Consider the following 26049-nt stretch of genomic DNA (forward strand, 5'->3'; position numbering starts at 1 on the left):
GGTGTTCTAAAGGCGGTTTTCCATTTGTCTCCTTCCCGGACACGGATCAAATGGTAGGCACCCCGGAGATTCAACTTTGTGAAAATTACGGTGCCTCTCACAGCTTCCAGGATATCCGAGATCAAGGGCAATGGGTACCGGTCTTTGAGGGTGCATTGATTTAAGCCACGATAGTCGAGGCAAGGTCTGAGTTCCTTGGTGTCCTTCTTGGGAACAAAGAACAACGAAGCAGCGCTGGAGATTTTGAAGGTCTTATGGTGCCATTTTCAAGGTTGGTATCCAAGTATTCTCGGAGGGCCTTTTTCTCAGGTTCGGAAAGGATGAACATTCTGCCGAAGGGAATCACTGCTGAGGGATCTGTATCTATGGCGCAGTCTTCAGGTCTGTGAGGGGGTAAGGCCTGGACTATGGCAGTTGAAAATACATCTGCATATCCCTGATAGGTCTCAGGGACTTGTATGATATTGGAAACCATGAGTGGTGTTTGCTGGTCTCTTGGTGGTTCTTTAGGGGGTGTCAAGGAGGGATCCAGGAATAGTCAGTGAGACATACAAAACTCTGAGCCTAGGAATAGTGATCCTGCTGTCCAATTGATATACGGATTGTGCTTCTGTAACCAGGGCATACCCAATACCATGGGGTAATGAGCTGACTTAATGATGTCGAATCTAATCCGCTCTTGGTGATGGTTTATAGAAAGCTGGATCTCTTTAGTCTGCAGGCTTATGGGCCCTGAAGTGAGGGGTCTTCCGTTGATTGCTTCCACCGGCTGCATGGTGCTTCGTGTCTCGTATGGAATGTGATGACTAACAACTCAATCTTGATCAATGAATATCCCCATAGCTCCGCAGTCTACCAAGGCCAAAATGGAATAGGTCTTATTCTTGGAGTGCGATAGGAAGGCCTGCAGTATCACCAAATTGTTTTGTCCAGGAGAGTTCAAGGATGGAATTGATGTGGAGCAAGCATCTCTCTCCCGAAGCTCTGCTCCATCTAGGATCGGGAGCTGGCATTTCCCAAACACCGAGGAGGGGCTAGAGGACATTCCCTAACCAAGTGTTTATCTGAGGCACAATACATGCACAACCCCGTATTAATCCTTCTCATCCTTTCTTGTGGGGATATAGGTCCACGGACGGAAGGCTCCTATCTGCATGGGTTCTGGTTCAGTGACTGAGCCTGGGTTTGTGTCCATCTTGGTGGTGCTCTCAAAGGACACTTTCAGAGGATTTCCTCTGGATTTCTTCTTCTCTGCCTTCCTTTCCTGGATACGAAAGTCTATTTGCATGGCAAGGTCCATTAGTGCCTGGAATGAATTTGGGCGAGCCACTCTGGCCAACTCATCCTTAATCTCCTCATTCATGCCTCTGCTGAAAAGGGTACAACTCGCCTCAGGGGACCAATCAGCTTCCTTGGCTAATTGCTTGAATCGGGTTACAAAGGTGAGCATATCCTGGGATCCTTGCTGAAAGTCTAACAGGCGTTCCTGGGCACTATAGACCTGCTCTGGGCGGTCAAACATGGTTTTAAGGGCCTGTATGAACCCATCATAGTCATCTAGGTGAGCATCGCCGGAATTAACGAGGGGCGTAGCCCAGGTTAAGGCATTTCCTGAAAGGTGAGAAATTATGAAACCCACCTTAGCCCTGGGAGTCGAAAAGTAGTAGGGCTTAAAAGTAAAGTGGACCAAATATGAATCCAGGAATCCACGAAGGGTTTTTGTCGACCCATCGTATTTGTAAACTATGCCGCCCAGCAACACTCTTTCTTTTCTGGCAGAATCACGGGATAGAACTAATTGTTTTAGAGCGGCGTTTTCCGCCTTTAGATTCTGTACCTCGGTCGATAGTTCTTGCATGCCACGCATCAGGTCCTGAACGGCCGCTTCCATGTCCATATCGAGTTCGGTCGGGTGGCGTCTCAAACTGTCAAGGAGTTCCCCCCTTCTCACCTGAGTCCGATCTTTGCTGGATTTCTTGGTCGATGCCTTCTTGTGGGCGGATTGGGTCTTGAATAAGGCTGCACGAGTCTCTTCCGAATCCAGCGTGCGTTCAAAGTTCCGGGATGCAACGATCCAGGAATCCGGGAAATTAAGAAAGTGCACTACTCAGCACACGAGTCCAGGAAGTAAGAAGAAAGGAGAGGGACTAGGAATGGAGTTAGTAGGGACAGAATCAGGGAAGCAATACCGCGAGCTACGGAGCACACGTCTGGTCGCTACTTCGCAATAGCATTGAGACGCGCGGAGCCACGGGGGCGTGGTCTATTAATAGAACACACTACATCCAACGTGTCGAGCGAGGATGGTGTTTCACGCTGGACAGCCATGTTGGGAGTACCAGGGAGTGCAAGCCCCGTTGAGACAAGGACCAGGAAGTCCAAAAGGGGCGCGTTCTGTAGGTCATGACACACTTGAGCTTAGGAGGGGGCGCAATGCTTTCCACTACAGCACCGCTCGCTCCCTTCAACACTTGTATGATTTTCTCTACTGCAAAACCACCTTTTTCTGACTACAGAAAGTTTCCCTTCACTACTTCGACTAACCAAGAAAATCGAGGTGAGGGGCTCCAGACAGTGCATACAAAAGAATGTCAAGCCCTACTTCAGAAAGGTATCTACAATTGGACCTACCCTAAAATACCACCCCACCTTCAGGTGAGGGCTCCAGCCTACCATACAAGCAAACAAAGGGTATCAAGGCAAGCATCGCACTGGTCATGTGGGGTAAGGTACCGCCTCACACCTATACAATAACAAACTAGGTAAAAAATATATACAGGGGACTTACAACACTTAACAGTTCAACCACTCAATCAAAACATCCACTTTTTCAATTCCCGCAACCTCAACTCATTTCACACCCACACTCCAATTCCACCTTACCAAAACACCCTTAATCAAAGAAACAACCCCTTTTTGACCCCTATTGCCCCCTTGTTTTAAACCCCCGAACATGTACTCATGTGAACCTGAGGTGCTCCGATGTGGTGATTCATCAAGTTGTCCTATACAGCCAGGCCACTGCACTACATCTCTGGGGACCAGGCGGACCTTTAACCAATATGGCATCCGCAGGCTTCTTTTTCACTGTGCACGGAAGACTGGTCCCCGTTGTGAGATCTTGCAGCTGAGAGGTGTGGCCAGGTGTGGACAGAAGACCCCCAATGTCTCCGAATGCCTGTTCGGATGGGCCTTTAATCAACTCAACCCAAACAGGCCCACCACTTAAGAAGCAAGTACACAGTTGAACATAAAGCAAGTATATTGTACAAATCTCCGGTGAGCGGTTAGATGGTGTTGCATGACCAAACTAAGGCAAGTCTCAACGATGCCACATCAGTTCACATCTTTCATACAGTTTTGCAACAGTTTAAACGCTCCCAAATACTTTATTGCCGTCCACCCCACCAAACCTCTTCAAAGAAGTCCCAACTTTTCCCACCAAGTCTTGCATTTTTATTGCCCAGTCCTATCTCGATAGTCATCTTCAGATCATATTCAGAACACACCTCTTCCAAGGATTCGTCGATAGTAGGTCATGACGTCAGCACATTGTTAAACATTGGTATTGAAACGTAATTCATTACTAGCAATAGCAGGCCTAGGGCCTTTAACTTTAAGTCTGATTGCACATGGTCAGCTCACATATTTGAGCAAATACGAGGAAGGCCTGGAAGGCCTGAAGAAACAGGATCTTCTTTGAACTACTGATTGCTATCTAAACTACTCCAGACTCCTGGTGCTTCAGAAGTCATACAAATTTATCGGACCACTGCTCCACAACATACAGTCTCTGGTTTCGACATGTAAAAACAATTAACCACCGGATACCCTGGCCTTGGGCCCCATTTTTATTATCAGCCCAAACAAATGATCAACCCCCTCTACGTGACTTCAATACAATGAGCGAGATAACATCTGTTCCCTTGCAGAACTGTTAAATCATAAACCTTCATCCTGTTTGTAAGCTGACCAATCTTACTAGATGACTCATTCTTCTTTCCGTTACTAAAAATGTATGTGCTGCAGCTAACCGCAAAGGTTAAACTTACTGATTTACCCGTCTTCTGCCATCTAAAAACCTGAGAAAGTTAGTTTAAAAGTAAAAATGCGGCATTCCAAGATGGCGGCCGCGGCATGGAGATGTGACTGGGTGTCTCTCCCGCCAGGCCGCTTCCAGAAAGGTGCACAAAAAAGCAGCGAATCAGCCCCACGGGGGGAATTGATGGCCGGCTAACTCACATGACTGTGGACCGAGGAGGAGCGGCTGGGCTGCGGTCCCCGCAGCAAGGAGTACAGACCTCGGAGGTCCGGAGCGGGGCAGCGCACCTCTCCCACCGCTGCCTTACTCGGGGCACACCAAGCGGGATAGTGCGGTCGGCGCAGCTACTGGGGGGACTGGAGGCGCCCCTCGCGTCGGCATCTTTCCATCGGTCCGAATGAGGAGCGGTGCGGTGCCCCGGCGGCTCCAAAGCAGCAGTGGCGGTAGTGGGAGACTGGGCGGAGGAGCACTGGTGACATCGGAGGGGAGGCCGGCCCCTGCAGCGGGAGCAGGTGCAGGGACCCGGGGGACGTCAGGAGAGGACGGCTCCAGTGCAGAACCTCCGGCGGCCCATCAAGGCAAGATTGGGAAGGTGAGGAGCGGCGGGGGGGCCTAGAATCGTTTGAGGCCCCGCACCTGGAGGTGGAGCGGATCACTGAGCCCTCCCTTTAGCGGACTGCAGAGAAGAGCAGGTGAAGGCTCATCGGAGGCAAGAGAGAGAGGGGGAGGGCCCCCACAGAAACAAGGGGTGGACACCCTCCAGAGCGCTAGAGGGAGAGTGTGCGTAGTGCCCCTATTTGGCGGGACAGCATAAGCCCCCAACGGCATAGGGGGGGTGCAAGGTAGCCCCCCCAGAAGCAGAGGACAGCACCTGTTGGTGGGGCGCAAACTAATTCTGGACAAGGAGAGAAAGCAGTCCAATATTAAAAACCTGATAGGGGTGTGGGGGAGTGCTCCATCCCCTCATAACAAGGAGTGAGACCACAGGAGGGCGCCACGACCTGGTGCCCAAAGAACAGAGTGAAGAGGGCCCACATCCAACCCCATACAGTATGTCCAAAGCACGGGGTAAGGGTGGGGTGCCCCAAACACAGCCCACCTCAGATAGGCAAGACTCGAACCTGGTGCAGATGTGGGCCACAGATTCCTCGACGTACCCTAAAGGGAAAGGACAGGAGGTGACACAAGCGGAGCAATCTCCCATGTCACAAGCATTCGCTACAAAAGAAGATCTCCAGTCTTGGTTTGGGAAACTGCAGGAGAAATTCATGTCCACGTTGCAGGATCAATTTGGCACCCTGAGACAAGACATGAAGCAGGCGCTGCAGGAGATAAGGGCAGATGTGTCTAAGTTGGAAGAGCGGACCGACGCGCTCTAGAGATCAGTTCATAGTGTCGAAGAGGATGCCCAGCAAAATGGACAGGTGCAAGAACACCTAGTGAACCTAACCCACAATTTGGAACTTCAGTGTGAGGATTTGGAGAACCGCTCGCGACGGTCGAATATCCGGATCAAGAATATGACAGAGACGGTGTTAGATAAGGACCTCAAAACTGCTGTCCAGGAGGTCTTCAGGGACATACTAGCAGCACAAGAAGAGGAAGAAGTGGGAATAGACAGGGGGCACAGTGTGGGCCCAAGGAGGTCGGGCAAACCTGGGGAGCGTCCTAGAGATGTGCTGGTGGCCCTCTCTTCGTACCCACGAAAAGGAAGGATTCTGAAGAAGGCACGAGACATCGAACACTTCCGAATGAACGGGGTAGAAATTCAACTGTACCAGGACCTTGCTGTGGTAACGTTGCAGAAAAGAAAAAGAATGTCACTGGTGATCAGGGAGCTAATTTCTAAGGACATAAGATATAAGTGGACCTTTCCTTTTGGCCTTCTTTTCTCGTGGGAAGGTAAGCAGAGGAGAGTCCAGACGTGTGAGGAGGGCCTACAGGTTGTTGGTCTCCGAGAAGAGAACAACGAGGAGAGCTACCAACAGGAAAGGGAGGAGTGTCGCAGAAACCTGTCCGGATGGAAGTTGGTCCAAAACAAGAAAACTTTGAAAAAAGTGGGAAAACGGGGAGCCGGTCCAGCTGCGGGCTCGTGAAGGGGCTTAAGGAGGTCACAAACCAAAGAACTGGGACTAATGTGGGCACGAGAACTTACAGTGGTAGATAGCTAAATGGGAAATAGCGGCCCGGAGGAGGCCCGCAGAGTTCGAATCCGGAATCTCCAGAGGTAAATGCAGGGTTTAGGATCCCCCGCACAGTTATACCCGAGTGAGCAGAGGGGCAGGAGCGAGGGGCGAGACGCCCTAGCACACATAGATTTCTGGTCCCTCCTAGGGTTAGTTGTTGGATATTCGGGGAAGTTGAGGGGAGGAGATCAAGGGAGAGGGGGAGGGTGGGGGCAAAGAGTTGGGAAAGGCAGGGGAGGGGACAAAGGGGAACGCCGGAGGGTAACTCAGAGAAGGCTGGGAGAGGGCGATTGCATTAATTCACTAAGAAGCGAAGCCCATGGGGAAACTTTGAATTCCTTACTTTCAATGTTAGGGGCCTTAACAACCCTGTCAAAAGGAAAAAGGTGGAGGATCTACTGAAGAGGGAGGGAGGTGATGTTATAACGCTGCAAGTGACCCACATAAGGCTGCGAGATGAGGATAAGCTGTATTTTAAGGGATACGATCTGATAGGGCAGTCCAACGCTCAAGACATGAAGGCAGGAGTCTTGATAGCGGTCCGCAAAAATCAGTACACCATCCTCCACGGGGCACTAGCGGATAAGATGGGTAGGTACATATTAAAAAAATTAACGATAGAGGGGCTCCGCTTCACAATAGCTGCGATATACGCACCAAAAACGGGGCAGGATGGGTTCCTGAGGGAGGCACTGGGGAAGTTGGAGGAATTTGCGGAGGGGGAGATAATCTTAGGGGGAGACCTAAATTTGGCATGGCACCCGGCAGTAGACAAGAGCTCGGAGGTGAACAAGGACAGGGCGCACCCTCGAAACGTCTCTGCCAATTAATAAATCACTTGGCTTTGGTAGATGTATGGCGTGCGCGTAACGACCAACAGAGAGGTTACACCCACTACTCACAAATACACAATTCAATGTCGCAAATAGACTACTTTTGGGCAACGGCGGGAATACTGGGGAGAGTATTGGGCATGGAAATTGGGCTGATCTCGATATCCGATTATGCCCCGCTGTGGATTGATGTGAAGACAACATATGGGAATAAGGGACTTTGGGGTTGGAGGCTGCCACAGGAGGTACTACGAGACCCAATCTTAGGGGAAGATATCAGGGGGAAGATACAGGAGTTTCTAACTATAAATGACACAGGCGAGGTTAAACTGGGCACGGTCTGGGAGGCACTAAAAGCGGTCATTAGGGGACAGTTTATAGCAATGAAAGCACCAAAGATAAGCAGAGGCATGCTTGGGAAAGAGAACTAGAGAAAAAGCTGGCGGACATTCAAGGGGAATGTATTAAAAACCCAACTCTCTCTATGAGGAGGGCAACGAGGCATGTACAGGGTCAGCTAGATGTCCTGCGCATGAAAAAGGTTGAGATGTGCCTCCTACGCCTCAGGCATTGGTATTTCATTAAAGCTAATAGAGCGGATAAGCTACTAGCGAGACAGCTAGGCGCAAAGCAACAAAAGGGGATGATCAGGGAAATCCACAATAGACAGGGGGAAAAACTAACCACTAAGACGGGGGATGGGAGAAGAGTTTAGGACCTTCTATTGAGAACTTTACCCTACAGAGAGACCTGATGGGGAGGACCAGGAAAGATACCTCACCTCTCTTCAACTGCCTCAGATATCTGAAAAGGATAGGGAAGAGATAGACGGGAATATTAGGGAGGAGGAAGTGCGCCAAGCAATAAAAGGGCTGCAACCGGGCAAAGCGCAAGGGCCCGATGGCTTTACAGTGGCCTTTTATAAAAAATATGCAGGAGAGCTGGTCCCATTTCTGACCAGATTGTACCTTTAGAGAAGAGGGAAACATGACCCCAACCATGAATGAGGCGAAGGTAGTGGTCTTTCACAAAGCCGGGAAGAATCCAGCATCCCCAGGGTCGTACCGTCCAATTGCCTTGATAAATCAGGACGCTAAAATCTATACGAAAATTTTAGCCACAAGATTTTCCCCGCTCCTCCCCGATCTGATTCATGAAGACCAATCAGGGTTTATTCCAGGCAGGCAGACGCATGACAACCTGAGGCGCATCATGCACCTGATAGAGAAAGTGGGAATTAAGAACACCCCTGCGTCACTATTGGCGGTCGATGCCGAAAAGGCATTTGACCGGATAGAATGGTCACTTCTATTCAAAACATTGAAGCGGATGGGATTCGGGGACAATTTTCTTGGAATGGTGCGGGCGAATTACAACTCTCCCTCGATCAGAATCGCTATCAACAGGGAACTTACGGGCACGGGGAGCTCTCAAGGGGTACTAGGCAGGGGTGCCCCCATCACCTCTATTGTTTGCTATTTTTCTGTAATCTCTGCTATGCAGAATAAGGGAATCGAGGGCAATAGAAGGGATAGAAATGGCGGGGATCCAGCATAAGGTGATCACCTATGCGGACGACTTGCTATTGGTAATGGGAGACCCCGATCGCACTCTCCCGGAAGTGATCAAAGAGATGGAAATCTTTGGGGCAATTGAGGGGCTAAAGATGAATAGGAGCAAGTCAGAAATCCTACCATTGGCGGGGGATCTGGAGGCACTGAGGAGGGTGGCCGCATCTCTAGGTCTAAGCTGCGCGAAAAAAGGGATTAAATACTTGGGTGTTTCTCTGATGAGCAGGGTAGACCAGATATATAGGGCAAACTTCCCTGAGGTGTTGAGAAAGGTCAAGCGGGACCTCGAGAGGTGGGGGTCACTGGCAATCTCTTGGTGGGGGCGAATCGCTGCGCAAAAATTTCTATTCTCCCGAAATTGGTGTACTATTTCCAACCCTGCCCAATAAAGATCCCTAGGTCCTTCCTCAAGGCACTGAACAAAGCAACCACGTCATTTATATGGAGGAATAAGACCCTGAGGATTTCAAGGGCGATGCTAATGGCCCCGACAAGTGAGGGGGGCTGGCTCTCCCACATTATTATAAGTACTATCAGGCGGCGCAACTGTGGGTACTTAAAGAGTGGATGGGGGAAGCACAGAAGAAGGCTTGGGCAGCTCAAGATAAGACAGTAGTCAGAACTCCTCTGAGGGACTATTGTGAAAAAGAAAGCGGCATAGACATGTAAATCTTCGAATAAGCTTGGTGATGAAAGCCCCCCTAGACGTGTGGGACGAGCTAACTAAGCGCGGGGTGCTATCAATGGTGCCAGGCCCCTTTACCCCTATGTTTGGGAATCCAGATTTCCTCCTGGGAATGGGAAAGGGTGCTTACGGGGACTGGGAATTAGCGGGATGTACACACATTGGGGAAATGCTGGAGGGACAGGAGGTGCTCCCGTTTGAGACCTGCTTAGAGAGGGAACTTACGGGCACGTGGAGCTCTCAAGGGGTACTAGGCAGGGGTGCCCCCATCACCTCTATTGTTTGCTATTTTTCTGTAATCTCTGCTATGCAGAATAAGGGAATCGAGGGCGATAGAAGGGATAGAAATGGCGGGGATCCAGCATAAGGTGATCACCTATGCGGACGACTTGCTGTTGGTAATGGGAGACCCCGATCGCACTCTCCCGGAAGTGATCAAAGAGATGGAAATCTTTGGGGCAATTGAGGGGCTAAAGATGAATAGGAGCAAGTCATAAATCCTACCATTGGCGGGTGATCTGGAGGCACTGAGGAGGGTGGCCGCATCTCTAGGTCTAAGCTGCGCAAAAAAAGGGATTAAATACTTGGGTGTTTCTCTGATGAGCAGGGTAGACCAGATATATAGGGCAACCTTCCCTGAGGTGTTGGGAAAGGTCAAGCGGGACCTCGAGAGGTGGGGGTCACTGGCAATCTCTTGGTGGGGGCGAATCGCTGCGCAAAAATTTCTATTCTCCCGAAATTGGTGTACTATTTCCAACCCTGCCCAATAAAGATCCCTAGGTCCTTCCTCAGGGCACTGAACAAAGCAATCACGTCATTTATATGGAGGAATAAGACCCTGAGGATTTCAAGGGCGGTGCTAACGGCCCCGACAAGTGAGGGGGGCTGGCTCTCCCACATTGTTATAAGTACTATCAGGCGGCGCAACTGTGGGTACTTAACGAGTGGATGGGGGAAGCACAGCAGAAGGCTTGGGCAGCTCAAGATAGGACAGTAGTCAGAACTCCTCTGAGGGACTATTGTGAAAAAGAAAGCGGCATAGACATGTAAATCTTCGAATAAGCTCGGTGATGAAAGCCCCCCTAGACGTGTGGGACGAGCTAACTAAGCGCGGGGTGCTATTAATGGTGCCAGGCCCCTTTACCCCCATGTTTGGGAATCCAGATTTCCTCCTGGGAATGGGAAAGGGTGCTTACGGGGACTGGGAATTAGCGGGATGTACACACATTGGGGAAATGATGGAGGGACAGGAGGTGCTCCCGTTTGAGACCTGCTTAGAGAGCCTGAAAATCAAAAACTCAGACAAATTCAAATATGACCAACTCAGGCACTGGCTGGACACCCCCTTGATCGAACAGGCAGTGACACAGGGCCTCTCTCAGTTCGAGAACTTCGCAATAACTGACCCAGGCACCAAGAAGTTGGTGTCCACACTCTACAGATTCATAAATGGGCAAGAGGAAAAGGTAACTTGGTCATATATGGTGAAATGGGAGGGCACTCTGGGAGAGCCTATCAACAGGGGGCACTGGAATGATTTGTGGGGCGTAATTCCTAAGGTGGCCCGCTCGGCCCAAATGAGGGAGATGTAGGTCAAGGTGATAATACAGTGGCATTTAACCCCGGTGAGACTACATGGGATGTACCCGCGGGTGTCAAGCCGGTGCTGGAGAGAGTGTGGAGGCAAAGGCACCTGGAGGCACATCTGGTGGGACTGCAACAAGATTCAAGGATTCTGGGCCGATATAAAGGCTCAGCTGCAGGGGATCTTTGCAAACGTGGCACAAATGGGGGAGCAGGTCTGGTTGTGTGGTCTCAGGGATGAAACGGCCAAAGAACTGAACAGGTCGCAATGGAGGTGCTTCATGGGCCTGCTGATTGCGGCTTGGTCAGCTATAGCCCAGAAGTGGAAACAACCTGACCCCCCGCTGGCTGCAAAATGTCTGGAGCCTACTTACTATGGAAAAACTTTCCTATACCCTGAAGGATGCTTCTGATCCCTTTGAGAAAGACTGGGGAAGGGTGTTGGAGTTTTTGCAAACGGACTACATGGAACAATGGTGCCCGCACAAAATAAGAATCTTGGACTTGTTTAGGACATGAATATATCTCAGAGGACTCTGAGGGCTATCTCCGGTGGTGGTGGGGTGGGGGGGTGGGGGGGCAAGTTAATTTTGGTTGTTTGTTTGAAAAATAATAAATAAAACTTAAAAAAAAAAAAAAAAATGTAAATGCATTTTTCCAGAGAGCCCCCAACTACCATATTTTTTGCAAAGCACCCTGTGTTTAGATTGTATTCATGTTGCATTTGTAGTTTTAATATTGTATCTTTCTGTGTGCGTGAACATCTAATATGAATACATTCTAAAAAACAGTGAAACAATATGTAACATATCCCATCCATAATTATCTGCACTCGATACATATGAATTTGTGAAATTGTGCCCAGTTTGGTGCCATGCCTGGTCATCAATACGGCACATGCAACATGAACACCTTGCAATCATGGGGACAACTTCTAACAACCCCAACAACTCTGTCCGAGGTGGTCCAATGGGATGTTCTATTGGGGCCATTCATCTGTTTGAGTATATCTGTTCATTTGACCTCCCAAATGTACTATTATTGTAATTTCCAGTGTTTTCTTGCTGACCTTTTTACACTGATTCAGTGCTCATTTAAGGACACAAATAGCTGTCAGGACCAGTACCAGTGTGGGCAGTAATTTTTGAATGTGTTCACCAACCTGGTAGGCATCTATGAACACAGATAATTAAACCAGTCATCATCTTCAATTTCCTCCACCTCTGACACCATTTTTTTGTGCAGCTCCTGTAAGGTCTTTAAGGCCTCTGTAAGGGACCCATTCTGCTCGCCGATTGTTGGTCGGTACGTACAGGAGGATTAACCTATTTTGGCTCAAACGCCCCCCTCCATTGCTGTGACGAGATCAAGAACATAACTATTTTGGAGAGTCATTAATCTTACTGCTCTCAACTCCTCCTTAATTGCATTAACACCCTTCATGGTTGAATTTATTGCTTGCAACAGCTTCCACATGGTTATTTGTAATCACTTGGCATTCGTCACTGCTTGCAAACCAGGGGCAAGTTAAGAGGTAAAGAACATTGCAGTTCTGCTGAACAATTTATGTGTGTCTTGAATACAATCAAAGTCTCTATTGATTTTGCAGAAAAGTAATTCTCCCTTCGAGTACATTTTACGGTAAGAGACCTTTTCTTTCTATTGTGTGTGTTCATCAGGGGAAAATTGCCAGAGCCGGTGCATTTATTACTACCATAGAGCATAGTCCTCACACCTTCGTGCCTGGTACGTCAAAAACATGTCATCAACCTTTGCTCACTGCTATTTTCTTTGTACCATTATTTCTAAAACACAGGGTTGCATCTTTTATTGGTAATGGGGTGGGTACTGGTCCTGCTTCATCTTCTACAGAGTTAAGTATTCCATAATCTTTAGCCCTCACTTTGAGACACACCCTATTGGAATTCTCTACAACCTCCATTGTTGCCGTTTTGAGTGTTTGTTCCTTACAGCCCATGTTTCCATGAGCCCATTCCACAGCAGTGTATACATCCACCATTATGTGTAACTGGGGACTGTTCCAGCAGCCAGGTATTTCTTTCCCTTTGGAATCAGTGCACAGCAGCAGTTCATGGTCTTCTATTCTTACGTCTCCCCTATTTCGACCTGACAGTACATATTTCATTACGTTATGCTATGTTGTAATGTTAATCATCAGGTGTGTTTTCTTTATGAAACTGTCTTCACAAGGTTAGTCTGCTTTTGTCACCGACCGTATAGTGGCCCATCTGCCCTGAAACTGTCCTCTTTTTGTGCATAATGCTAGATGTGTCAAGTGATGTGCTCTGTGTGCAGGTACATCTGTCACTATGAACACTCTGGAGGCACTAATGTCATCAAAAATGAGAGCCAGATGAAGCAGCTCTCATTGTACTTCTCCCTTCACACCTTTCTCATCCTATTGTACCGCATGTTATTAGTGATATGGAGCAAGTCATCCTGCACACTTCTTTTTGATCTTTTAGTATGTGTGCTTCCTTCAAGGGACGTTTCAGTTATCATCCCAACTGTTGTTAATTGAGGACCTATGCTTGTATTATCGTCAATGCATACTGTTTAACTGCTGCATTGCCATACAATAAAGGAAATAAGAACAACAGGATGCAAAAAAGAATGCCAACATAATTATAGCCAAAGAATCTACATTCTGCAGGTATCCAGATCAATAAGCCCATTTGGGCAACAGGATAAAATATGTGTTATTATTTACAAAATACATGTCTCCGTCTTTATTTTGGGGGAACAGTAAGTGGTCGTGAGAAAAACCTATATAAAAATAAGAGGACATTTCTTTTGAAAACAATATATGTTTTTAAGGTGAGTAACAACTCTATCATGCAAATTTTCAAGGCTCCTAGAGAAGGATGAGTGTTCACGAAAAAAGGAAAGAATCAGAATAAAACAAGATGTCTATGGGTAAAGGAAAAAAACATGAACTGTCTCTTGGGGTGGAAAATCCCCACGCACGGTCTTCTATTTGTCGTCATCGCTCTCATCTGTGGTCTTCACACGTCTTCTGCTGGTGGCTCTGTATCTTTTGGCAGTGGGTCCTCTCCACACTATCTCTTAATGTCATTTAAATGCACCCAATCCGCTCTACCCCTCATTTTTACTGACGAAGGTGTGACTATCTCGACCATGTACGGTCCTTCAAATCTAGGCTTGTGCCACTTTCTAGTGAAATTTCAACAGCATACTAAATCTCCAGGGTACAATGCAAGGGGCTGTAACAAACTAACTAGGTCAAAATGTTCTCGTACATCTTCAGTGAGTCTTGAGCCCTCCTTTTGGTATATACTCATATAATCGATATGCAAAGGTGAAATGATTCAGTAGGTTTTTGTATTGCTCCTCTCACCATTCTTAATGTATGAACAGCAGTAGATTTTTTGGCATACTATAAAGGTGATTATGAAATTGGCCACATGCTTGTTCAAATTCAGGACAGACCAGTTGTCCGGAATAGATGGTGCAAGACACTCTCTTGTAGTGTGTGCTGAATAATGTAATTGTCCCAATGCTACTGTAAGCAACTCTACAGGCATGACAGGTTTCCCTGTACTGTCGTGTTGCCAAATTAGCACTGTGGGGGATAATGAGCCCCCTTTTTTCCCACAATTCCTGCTCTTCTTGTGGCATGCGTCCCTGCAACTATACAATCTGTGTTACTGACAGTGTATTAAAACTTCCTTTCATCACCATGTAGCGTGCATGTGTAAGTTTGTTTGGGGCAGTTGCAATGTCTAATATCTCAGGGAAATACACTGCACTTTTGGCTTCTGCATCTGTGGCATCATTGTCATGGGAAATCATGTCTACACCTCTTTAATGCACTGCACACTTCACTATGGGTACTGCTGAGGGACATTCAAGAGCTTCTATCAATCTTTCTAACAATGGTGCAAGCTGTACTAGCATGCCATCTGAGCACTGGAAGCCCCTCCTTTTCCACCGTGACAGACCTGAGTGTACTGTTGTCATTACTTAAGCAGAGTTGGACTTCACTGTTACCGCCTTCTCCTGATGTGCCTCAAATGCTAAAATCATGGCAACCAATTCTGCACAGAAAAATGTGCTTGCAATTTTGCACTTTCTAGCTCTTCAAACTCTCCATTCTCTTTCGCCTTCATTACTGCTGTCCCACTATGTCTCTGTCCAGAATTTTGATTGATCGTCGATGAAGCATCAACAAAGAGAATTACGCCTCCTCCTAATGCGTTTTCTTTTAAATGGGGCACGTCATCATAATAATCAGTGTAGTTAGTGCATTCATGTACATTATCTCTCACCTACACTGCTTCTGCTATAAATGTTGCAGGATTTACTATGCGGCATCTGATAATTTTGATCGATGGATGAGATATTATTAATTCATAGCCAAATGCTCTCTGTGTGGCCAACGTGCTTTTGGCATTTTCAAGAATAGCAAAAAGGGCATGTTGGATACATTGGGCCTCATTACCACCCTGGCGCTAATGGGTTAATGGCGCCGTAAAAGGCTGCGGCGCCGTTAACCCATTAGCGCCTTACTACGAGGTCCCTTCGCGGGACCCGACCTGAAGGGCTGGTCTAGACCAGGACCTTGGTGCTAAGTACGGTACTGCAATTTGCGGTACCGTAATTAGCGCCTTCCCAAGTCCCATTGAGCCCTATGGGGCAAAAATGGGAATGGGGAAGGGCTAATGTTCAATGGGGAATTACCGCCCCGCCAACCTTGGAATGGGGTGGTAATTCCCCATTGAACATTGGCGGATTCGTTACGATACCGGCACCAACCATGGTGCTAATAGCGCCATGGTTTAGCGCCAGTATCGTAATGAGGGCCATTATGTCACTGAACAGCCCATCTTTATATTGGATGAATTTTCAATTGCAAAAGCTACTGCACCCAATGCTTGCTCGCATGGATAATGACCTCTCTTTACGGAATCCAAGATCCTGCTGAAAAAGGCCAGTGGTTTGTAGCCCATCAAAGCTTTTTGCATAGGAACAGCCGTCATCACAATTCCATTTGAATGGGTTAACAGGAAAGAATCTTCGTTATAATTTGGGATACCTAACACCTGTGCTTATTGCTTTTTCTGTTCATAAAAGGCATCTGTCATTTCTCCTGTCTACTCAAGAACACCTTTATCTTTCTGTGATTCTTTGAGTCCCTTTAAGAGAGGCCAAACATATGGGCTGTAATCACAGCCCATGCACAGCAATAATCGCAGAGTCCCAAAAACGGCTGCAACTGTTTTATTGTCTTTGGCCGGGGCGTTCTGGCAATAGCTTCTGCCCTTTCAGGTGTCACATTTCTTCCTCCTTTTGATATTATCTGGCCCAAGTACAATACTTCTTCCAGACAATATTGGAATTTCTCTTTGTCCACTTTGCACACTTTGTCAGCTAGTACTGTCAATAGTTTCACTGAGTCCTTCCTGAACTGTTCCTCTCTAGTACTGCAAACTAGTAAGTCATCCACATATTGTATACATGTGCTGTCTGTCTGTACGTTTCCCAAGTCTATCTGTAGCACACTATTGAAAACACTAGGGGATTCACAGTACTCCTATGGGAGGTGACTGTGCTGTAATCTGATTCTGCGATAGGTAAACATAGTCATATTTTGCAAATCTTCATGCAGGGGAATAGAGAAAAAAGCATTTTTCAAGTTAATCACTGTAAAACATTGGGCTTTGGGTAGTATGTTACATAATATTGTAGCTGGATTTGGCACCAATGGAAATTCTGCCTCAACAATATTAATCAAAGGGCGTAAATCCTGTATAACTCTCCAGGACCCTCATGTTGCCATTTTTACTGGGTACACGACAGTACTGCATGGCGATTCTGAAGGCCCTAAAATCCCTTGTTGAAAAAGGGTAGCAATAGTTTCATAGATACTCTCATCAGCTTCCTTTGGCATGGGATACTCTTTCATTGGTTAAATGGTACCTTTTTCAGTTAACTACTTACTGCTCCTACTCCTTTCACTAGGCCGACATTGTGTGGACTGCTCGTCCACAATGAAATCGGCACATTTGCCAAATCTTCCTGATAAAATGAGGGTACTTTTTTCACCAGTAATACTGTTTGGGAAGCTCCCTATACTCAATTTGAAATGGATACATAATACAAATATAAAAGATCACCTCATTGTCTGAATAACCATCTTCAAACAGTTTGACATCAGTTAAGTCAGTGAGTCTATGTGCCAAGTCAAGCGCTATTACTGTGCGCCAAGATACTCCATCATCATCTCCAGGTAATATTACTCTGTCCTCTCTCAATATCGCTGCTTCTAATTAAATTGTGAAAATCTGCCCTTCTACTATGTCCCTGGGTACCTATGGTCTAAACAAAGATTCTGTGAATAATCTCAACAATTTATCCTGTATTTGTGAAAGCCATACCAGCACCACTTGTAGAAATACTTCTGGGTTTAGTGGCACCTCTGCTTGTGCTTTCTGGCTATAAAATTCCCTCCCGAATACTTGTACATTCACATAATGAATACCTGGTGTTGAACATATTATCCCTTCTTCAGTGAACAAAATGATCATGTTTAATTTGCTCATCAATTCTCACACCAATATGTTAACTTGTGTTGTTTGAGAACATAATAATGGTATAGCCATCTCATGATCTCCTATCGTTACGGTCAATTTATATATAAAAGGAAACATCATAATAGCCCCAGAGAATCAGTGGGTCCATCGATATTCCTGACATTGGAAATGTCCCCTATCCAACACAAAATCTCGTTGCCGCAGTGTCAACAAAGAAGCAAAAAGACTTGTCGCCTATTTTTACCCCCACCGGCGGTTCCTCTTTTGGGTCTGGGGTAATCGATAGAATGGGGCAAATCAAGTCGCTATGTGGGCTGTCCTATTGTGAGTAGATGTTCAGTCCTTTTACAGTGAAGGGATTCCCTCCCACTGCTGTCACACCCCCTACTATGGGTACCAGGTGTGCCTGCGGCAATACGTTTGAGTCCCACTGGGCTATTATATTCTGCCGTACTTGCGGTTTTACCTGTATTTGCTGTATCTAAGGTTGTGTCGCTTGCTGTGGTTTTTGCATTTGACGCTTCACTGCCTGCTGTGTTTGCTGTATTTGCTGAGCCTGTGTCTGTGCTGGTAAATACTCTGGGCCTCATCACAAGTTTGGACTCAGTCCTTAAAGGCAGCTGTAATACTATTACTGGCACATTTATGGGTTAGCCAAATCTCGAGTTGGGCGGTAGGTGCCAGTTTTGCCTCCAGCTTTTTGCTGGAGGTAAAAATGTGCACTTACCACCTGCTTTTGGCTGTTTTTGGTGCTATTACTGCTGGCACAATTACTGCCGGTGTAGGAAGCGCCACCCAACCCCATTGGCTCCTATGGATCCAATGGGGAATGGGGATTTACCGCACCTCGCAACTCGGGATCCAGCGTAAAAATTGAGCTGGACCAAGTTGCAATAACTCAAATTGCATTGGGCAGTACCCCAGCACAATTAGCTCTGGGATACCGCCCAACTTGTAATGAGGCCCAGTGTATAATCTTGGCCATTGTAATCTTGTTGTGCAGCGCTATATGGCGGTGGATATGCTGACCCCCCTCTTTTTACAAATTGCTGCCAGTTTTGTTGCATTCCCCCCCTATATCTGCAAACCCTTGCAATGTATCTGAGTTTTCCAACACTGTGGTCCTACTCCCCCAAATCATAGTTGTCCTATGTTAAACCCTCCTGGCTGTGGTGCTTGGAACCCAAACCCTCTTCCTCTGGGTGTAAACCCACTCCCCCGGGATAATATATACTCTCCTCTTCCCATAGAATTGCCATTCCACCCTTGCTGTGTTTGCTTCTGTTCCTGTGCACTCTTGTCTTCTGTACTAATTTCAGTTCATCCACTTTTCCTTCCCCTCAACTTTATTTCTGTCTTTCTCTTGTTTTAATCGACAGTGATGAACAATGTTCAATTGTATCTAGGGTCATGGTTTTGTCTCAATCCCCACAACTTTCTTTGGTTGCCTCTGTACTTCTTCGGGGAGTCCCTGACTTAAAATATGATAGCAAATGGTTATATTTTTGTCCCATGTTTCCCTTGTTTCTAATCACCATTTCTCTTTTATATCCTGTATGTAAGCGGGTGGGTACTCATACAGCCCCATTTTTCGTGTCACGATTTCACTCATGTCTGATCTGTCTGGAAACTGTATTCTGGGTGCCCTCCAAACATTGGCTCAGCAATTATTAAAAGGTGCCCCATCATGTCTGGTGTTCTGTGCTGTCACCCGCAGGTCTAGAGAGAATCACCAGAGGTATGATTGCCACCTTAATTAAACTTCAAAGTGCTCAGGTGCTGCGGGTGCAGATGCAGGTCCAGTTTACACAGGGAGCTATATCTCTCATCTAGGTTGAAGAACAATGGAAGCACCAATGCAGCTGGTCTCAGGGCTCAAGAAGGAATGTGGGAAAATGGCCTACAGCAACCGTCACTGTTGCAGAGTGATGCAGGAGCACCCAACTCTCGCAGTCTGATGCATACCTCTCTCTCGTGGCCCAAAGCAGCTGTGAAAAAGTGCTTTGCAGTGCAAGCTACGATTCCCCAAAGTTTTGAGGTAAAACTTGACGTGACGACACACCTGCATGGGTGCCAATGTTCGAGCTAGACATTCTGCTGGATGGCCCAGGAATACTTCCGAACAGGCTCTTTTGAGGGCAACTTAGAGGTGTCGAGAGTTATTGGTCCCACCATTCCAAGCGGTTGAAGCACCACTACAGGTTTTCCGCGATCGAGTGGTAAGCAGGGCTGTTCCGTGTGGTCCTTGGGCCTCATTAGGACTCAGGTGGTAAGGGGTTTACGCCGGCGTAAACAGCGCCGACCCTTACCGCCTGAGTACGAGGTCCCTTAGCGCCATGGCGGATTTAACACCTGCTTTTAGCAGGTGTTAAAATCCATGGCGCTAAGGGACCATGGAGTAAATTACGCCACCGTAATTTACGGTGGCGTAATTAACGCCTTCCCCACTCCCATTATGCCCTATGGGGCAAAAATGGGAATGGGGAAGGGTAAATGGGGATTGGGGACTTACCGCCCCGCCAACCTCGGAATGGGGCGGTAAGTCCGCCAACCACCATGGCGTAAACGTTAGTTTACGCCATGGTGGTAAAGTCACGGCCCAGGCGGTAACTTACCGCCTGGGTCGTAATGAGGCCCCTTGTGTCTGCTCGTCTCTTTGGAATACTTAGCTCCGTTTACACGACAATTTGGACCTGTTGCTGATCTGTGGGTCTGCATTCAGGACACGTCCTCATATACAAAATATGGAGATCTGCCCCACTCATGCACGCCAGCAGTGGTCCCTCTTGTGCACACCAAACATCCTGGCACCAGTAGTGTGAATTGGTACCAGACTGTCCCAGCCCACCTCCTGGGTACCCACACACATGACCTGCAATAGCCCGTGAAAGAAGCGGCTTTCCCTGGCAACTGCATCCCCAAATAAGGGATTCCGGGTCACAAAGACCAGGGGGAAGGCCAACTGACAAAATGGCCAAAGGAGTAGACAAAAAACCTCGTGGCACGGACATGACGAACACTAGCCACAGCCATGAGCCAAATGCAGTAAGCACGTTATGGCTCAGTAAAACGTTATATCATTACAGGAAAAATCTTCTGCTGCCACCAGTCCACTCTGAGGCACATTGTCCAAAATATCCTTAGTGGATGACTAGGGCCAGAATACACAAGGACCCCATTCCGCAGCACAGTAATGTACTTTGTGCAATGATAACATTTTACCGATTGTGGCAACAAAGTCGAAAGACTAAGAGAAACAAAGTTTCTCACTAGTACTGACTAGTACTGAGTGAAAGCCCAGTGGAATGCAGTTGGTAATTTGGTCATAATAAAATTCTTCCCTAATACTCTGCCTTTCTGTAATAACGGGAATTGTGTCAGTCCACTTCGATGCAGGCACATCCATACCCTTTATCTTCATTGGCGTTGCTGCCATTCAAACTTTTTTATGGTCTGGTAGATAGATCCCTTTATTTATATATGGTGTTTTCCTGTCTGGACTCATTGGACATCTCTCTGTGAGTAAAGGATACCTAATGGTCTCTATTACTCTGCCATCCAAGTCTATCAAATCTATTTCTCTCCCCACAGGAGCACGTGTAGAAGGTGCTTGTATAGCTTCCTTGTCCCCACTTTCATTGTGACTGTCTTTCCTCTTCGTCCCCGTCTTCATCCTCCTCTTCTTCCTCAAAATCTAAGGGGATCTCTCACATACGTCCCACTCACTATCTCCTGCAATACGTCTCTTCCCATACCTTAAAGAGACTTTCCCCCAACTCTCTTTTCTGCTTATGCTGTTTCGCCTGCTCTTACTGGAACTTTCATTGTTCCTTCTTGTAACGTCTCTCGTTTCTCTGTCAGTGTATGTCTGCTAATCATGTCATCAACTTCCTTTCAGCGTCTCTTCCTCTCTCTCTTCTTCTCGTTTTCTTTCTCTTTCTCTATCTTCCTAATTTCTTTCTCTTTTGCTCTCTTCCTCACATTTCCTTTCTCTCTCTTCCTCCAACCTCCTCTCCTTGTCTGCCTCCTGTCGGTTTCCATCCTCTAATGCTTACTCTTTAGAAACACCTAAGCATTTTCCATCAAGTTTGAGTATTATTTGGCCTCCTATCCATTTGTCTGATACAATTGTCGTCCCATCCCCTTCTCCCTGCATGCCTCTCACTCATTGACCTTCCTCCACTGCTTCTGTTAGTTTCGCTTAAAAACTATGTCCCACGTCATATTCTACTTGTTGCAACAATGGTCTTTGTTGGTTGAGTTTTTCTCACCATATGTTCTTGTCATCACTATACACTGGGGCAGATATTTGGAGTTGGTATATCCTGCAGCAGCTTTTATTGGATATAGTCCCTGTACAGTCGAGGGCAAGACACTTGTTAGAAGAGGAGGAGGAGGCGGTAGAGGAGGAGGCATTGGTGGTGTACGCCCTTCGGCATGCTGGTTAAGCATCCATTCTTTCTTTCTCAGTTCCTCCAACTCTTCCTAAAACATTTTCCACAGTTTGAGAATACTTAATCTGTCCCGTTGTTGTTTCCCATTATTGGTGGCATGTAAATATGTGCACATGTGTTGCAGCACCTCTTTCTAATGAGTACCATCTTGAGGCCATGGCTTAAATGTTTTGCTGGCCATATCTTTAACCCACTGAATGTGGCATTTCATTGTCTTATCTTTGTATCTGGGAAGTGACTTGAAGAAATGAACAATGGGAGTGTCTGTGTCATGGATTTAACACTACATCACAATATGAGCGTAAACAAAAGGATACAGGTCTATGACCACCTTAAAGAATACAAGTGATGAGGGCAGCCTCTTGGTCTTGAGGATTCAAGAAACGGCTTGAGTAGAACGATCTGGTCAAAATGAGACCTTCCAATTTATGACACTCTATGACTGTCTTTATTCCACAGTCAGAGGGAGGAATCAATGGAAAGGGCAGGAAACACAAAACACTTGGTCAGCTATAGCCCAGAAGTGGAAACATCCTGACCCCCCGCTGACTTTCAGATGGCTGCAAAAGGTCTGGAACCTACTTACTATGGAAAAACTTTCCTATACCCTGAAGGATGCTTCTGATCCCTTTGAGAAAGACTGGGGAAGGGTGTTGGAGTTTTTGCAAACGGACTACATGGAACAATGGTGCCCGTACAAAATAAGAATCTTGGACTTGTTTAGGACATGAATATATCTCAGAGGACTCTGAGGGCTGTCTCCGGTGGTGGTGGGGTGGTGGGGTGGTGGGGTGGGGGGGGGGGCGGGGGCAAGTTAATTTTGGTTGTTTGTTTGAAAAATAATAAATAAAACTTTAAAACATTTTTTTTTTAAAATGCATTTTTCCAGTGAGCCCCCAACTACCATATTTTTTGCAAAGCACCCTGTGTTTAGATTGTATTCATGTTGCATTTACAGTTTTAATATTGTATCTTTCTGTGTGCGTGAACATCTAATATGAATACATTCTAAAAAACAGTGAAACAATATGTAACATATCCCATCCATAATTATCTGCACTCGATACATATGAATTTGTGAAATTGTGCCCAGTTTGGTGCCATGCCTGGTCATCAATACGGCACATGCAACATGAACACCTTGCAATCATGGGGACAACTTCGGACAACCCCAACAACTCTGTCCGAGGTGGTCCAACGGGATGTTCTATTGGGGCCATTCATCTGTTTGAGTATATCTGTTCATTTGACCTCCCAAATGTACTATTTTTGTAATTTCCAGTGTTTTCTTGCTGACCTTTTTACACTGATTCAGTGCTCATTTCAGGACACAAACAGCTGACAGGACCAGTACCAGTATGGGCAGTAATTTTTGAATGTGTTCACCAACCTGGTAGGCATCTATGAACACAGATAATGAAACCAGTCATCATCTTCAAATTTCTCCACCTCTGACACCATTTTGTTGTGCAGCTCCTGTAAGGTCTTTAAGGCCTCTGTAAGGGACTCATTCTGCTCACCGAATGTTGGTCGGTACGTACAGGAGGATTAACCTATTTTGGCTCAAACGCCCCCCTCCATTGCTGTGACAAGATCAAGAACATAACTATTTTGGAGAGTCATTAATCTTACTGCTCTCAACTCCTCCTTAATTGCATTAACACCCTTCATGGTTGAATTTATTGCTTGCAACAGCTTCCACATGGTTATTTGTAATCACTTGGCATTCGTCACTGCTTGCAAACCAGGGGCAAGTTAAGAGGTAAAGAACATTGCAGTTCTGCTGAACAATTTATGTGTGTCTTGAATGCCATCAAAGCCTCTATTGATTTTGCAGAAAAGTAATTCTCCCTTCGAGTACATTTTACGGTAAGAGACCTTTTCTTTCTATTGTGTGTGTTCATCAGGGGAAAATTGCCAGAGCCGGTGCATTTATTACTACCATAGAGCATAGTCCTCACACCTTCATGCCTGGTACGTCAAAAACATGTCATCAACCTTTGCTCACTGCTATTTTCTTTGTCCCATTATTTCTAAAACACAGGGTTGCATCTTTTATTGGTAATGGGGTTGGTACTGGTCCTGCTTCATCTTCTACAGAGTTAAGTATTCCAGAATCTTTAGCCCTCTCTTTGAGACACACCCTATTGGAATTCTCCACAACCTCCATCATTGCCGTTATGAGTGTTTGTGCCTTACAGCCCATCATTCCATGAGCCCATTCTCCAGCAGTGTATACATCCACCATTATGTGTAACTGGGGACTGTTCCAGCAGCCAGGTATTTCTTTCCCTTTGGAATCAGTGCACAGCAGCAGTTCATGGTCTTCTATTCTTACATCTCCACTATTTCGACCTGACAGTACATATTTAATTACATTATGCTATGTTGCAACATTAATCATCAGGTGTGTTTTCTTTATGAAACTGTCCTCACAAGGTTAGTCTGCTTTTGTCACCCACCGAATAGTGGCCCATCTGCCCTGAAACTGTCCTCTTTTTGTGCATAATGCTAGATGTGTCAAATGATGTGCTCTGTGTGCAGGTACATCTGTCACTATGAACACTCTGGAGGCACTAATGTCATCAAAAATGAGAGCCAGATGAAGCAGCTCTCATTGTATTTCTCCCTTCACACCTTTCTCATCCTATTGTACCGCATGTTATTAGTGATATGGAGCAAGTCATCCTGAACACTTCTTTTTGATCTTTTAGTATGTGTGCTTCCTTCAAGGGACGTTTCAGTTATCATCCCAACTGTTGTTAATTGAGGACCTATGCTTGTATTATCGTCAATGCGTACTGTTTAACTGCTGCATTGCCATACAATAAAGGAAATAAGAACAACAGGATGCAAAAAAGAATGCCAACATAATTATAGCCAAAGAATCTACATTCTGCAGGTATCCAGATCAATAGGCCCATTTGGGCAACAGGATAAAATATGTGGTATTATTTACAAAATACATGTCTCCGTCTTTATTTTGGGGGAAAAGTAAGTGGTCGTGAGAAAAACCTATATAAAAATAAGAGGACATTTCTTTTGAAAACAATATATGTTTTTAAGGTGAGTAAAAACTCTATCATGCATATTTTCAAGGCTCCTAGAGAAGGATGAGTGTTCACGAAAAAAGGAAAGAATCAGAATAAAACAAGATGTCTGTGGGGAAAGGAAAAAAACATGAACTGTCTCTTGCGGTGGAAAATCCCCACGCATGGTCTTCTATTTGTCGTCATCGCTCTCATCTGTGGTCTTCACACGTCTTCTGCTGGTGGCTCTGTATCTTTTGGCAGTGGGTCCTCTCCACACTATCTCTTAATGTCATTTAAATGCACCCAATCCGCTCTACCCCTCATTTTTACTGACGAAGGTGTGACTATCTCAACCATGTACGGTCCTTCAAATCTAGGCTTGTGCCACTTTCTAGTGAAATTTCAACAGCATACTAAATCTCCAGGGTACAGTGGAAGGGGCTGTAATGAACTAACTAGGTCAAAATGTTCTCGTACATCTTCGGTGAGTCTTGAGTCCTCCTTTTGGTATATACTCATATAATCGATATGCAAAGGTGAAATGATTCAGTAGGATTTTGTATTGCTCCTCTGACCATTCTTAATGTATGAACAGCAGTAGATTTTTTGGCATACTATAAAGTTGATTATGAAATTAGCCACATGCTCGTTCAAATTCAGGACAAACCAGTTGTCTGGAATAGATGGTGCAAGACACTCTCTTGTAGTGTGTGCTGAATAATGTAATTGTCCCAATGCTACTATAAGCAACTCTACAGGCATGGCAGGTTTCCCTGTACTGTCCTGTTGCCAAATTAGCACTGTGGGGGATAATGAGCCCTCCTTTTTTCCCACAATTCCTGCTCTTCTTGTGGCATGCGTCCCTGCAACTATACAATCTGTGTTACTGACAGTGTATTAAAACTTCCTTTCATCACCATGTAGCGTGCATGTGTAAGTTTGTTTGGGGCAGTTGCAATGTCTAATATTTCAGGGAAATACACTGCACTTTTGGCTTCTGCATCTGTGGCATCATTGTCATGGGAAATCATGTCTACACCTCTTTTATGCACTGCACACTTCACTATGGGTACTGCTGAGGGACATT

The sequence above is a fragment of the Ambystoma mexicanum genome, chromosome 6q (genome assembly GCF_040938575.1).
Source record: "Ambystoma mexicanum isolate Mex_15411 chromosome 6q, UKY_AmexF1_1, whole genome shotgun sequence".
NCBI lineage: Eukaryota > Metazoa > Chordata > Amphibia > Caudata > Ambystomatidae > Ambystoma > Ambystoma mexicanum.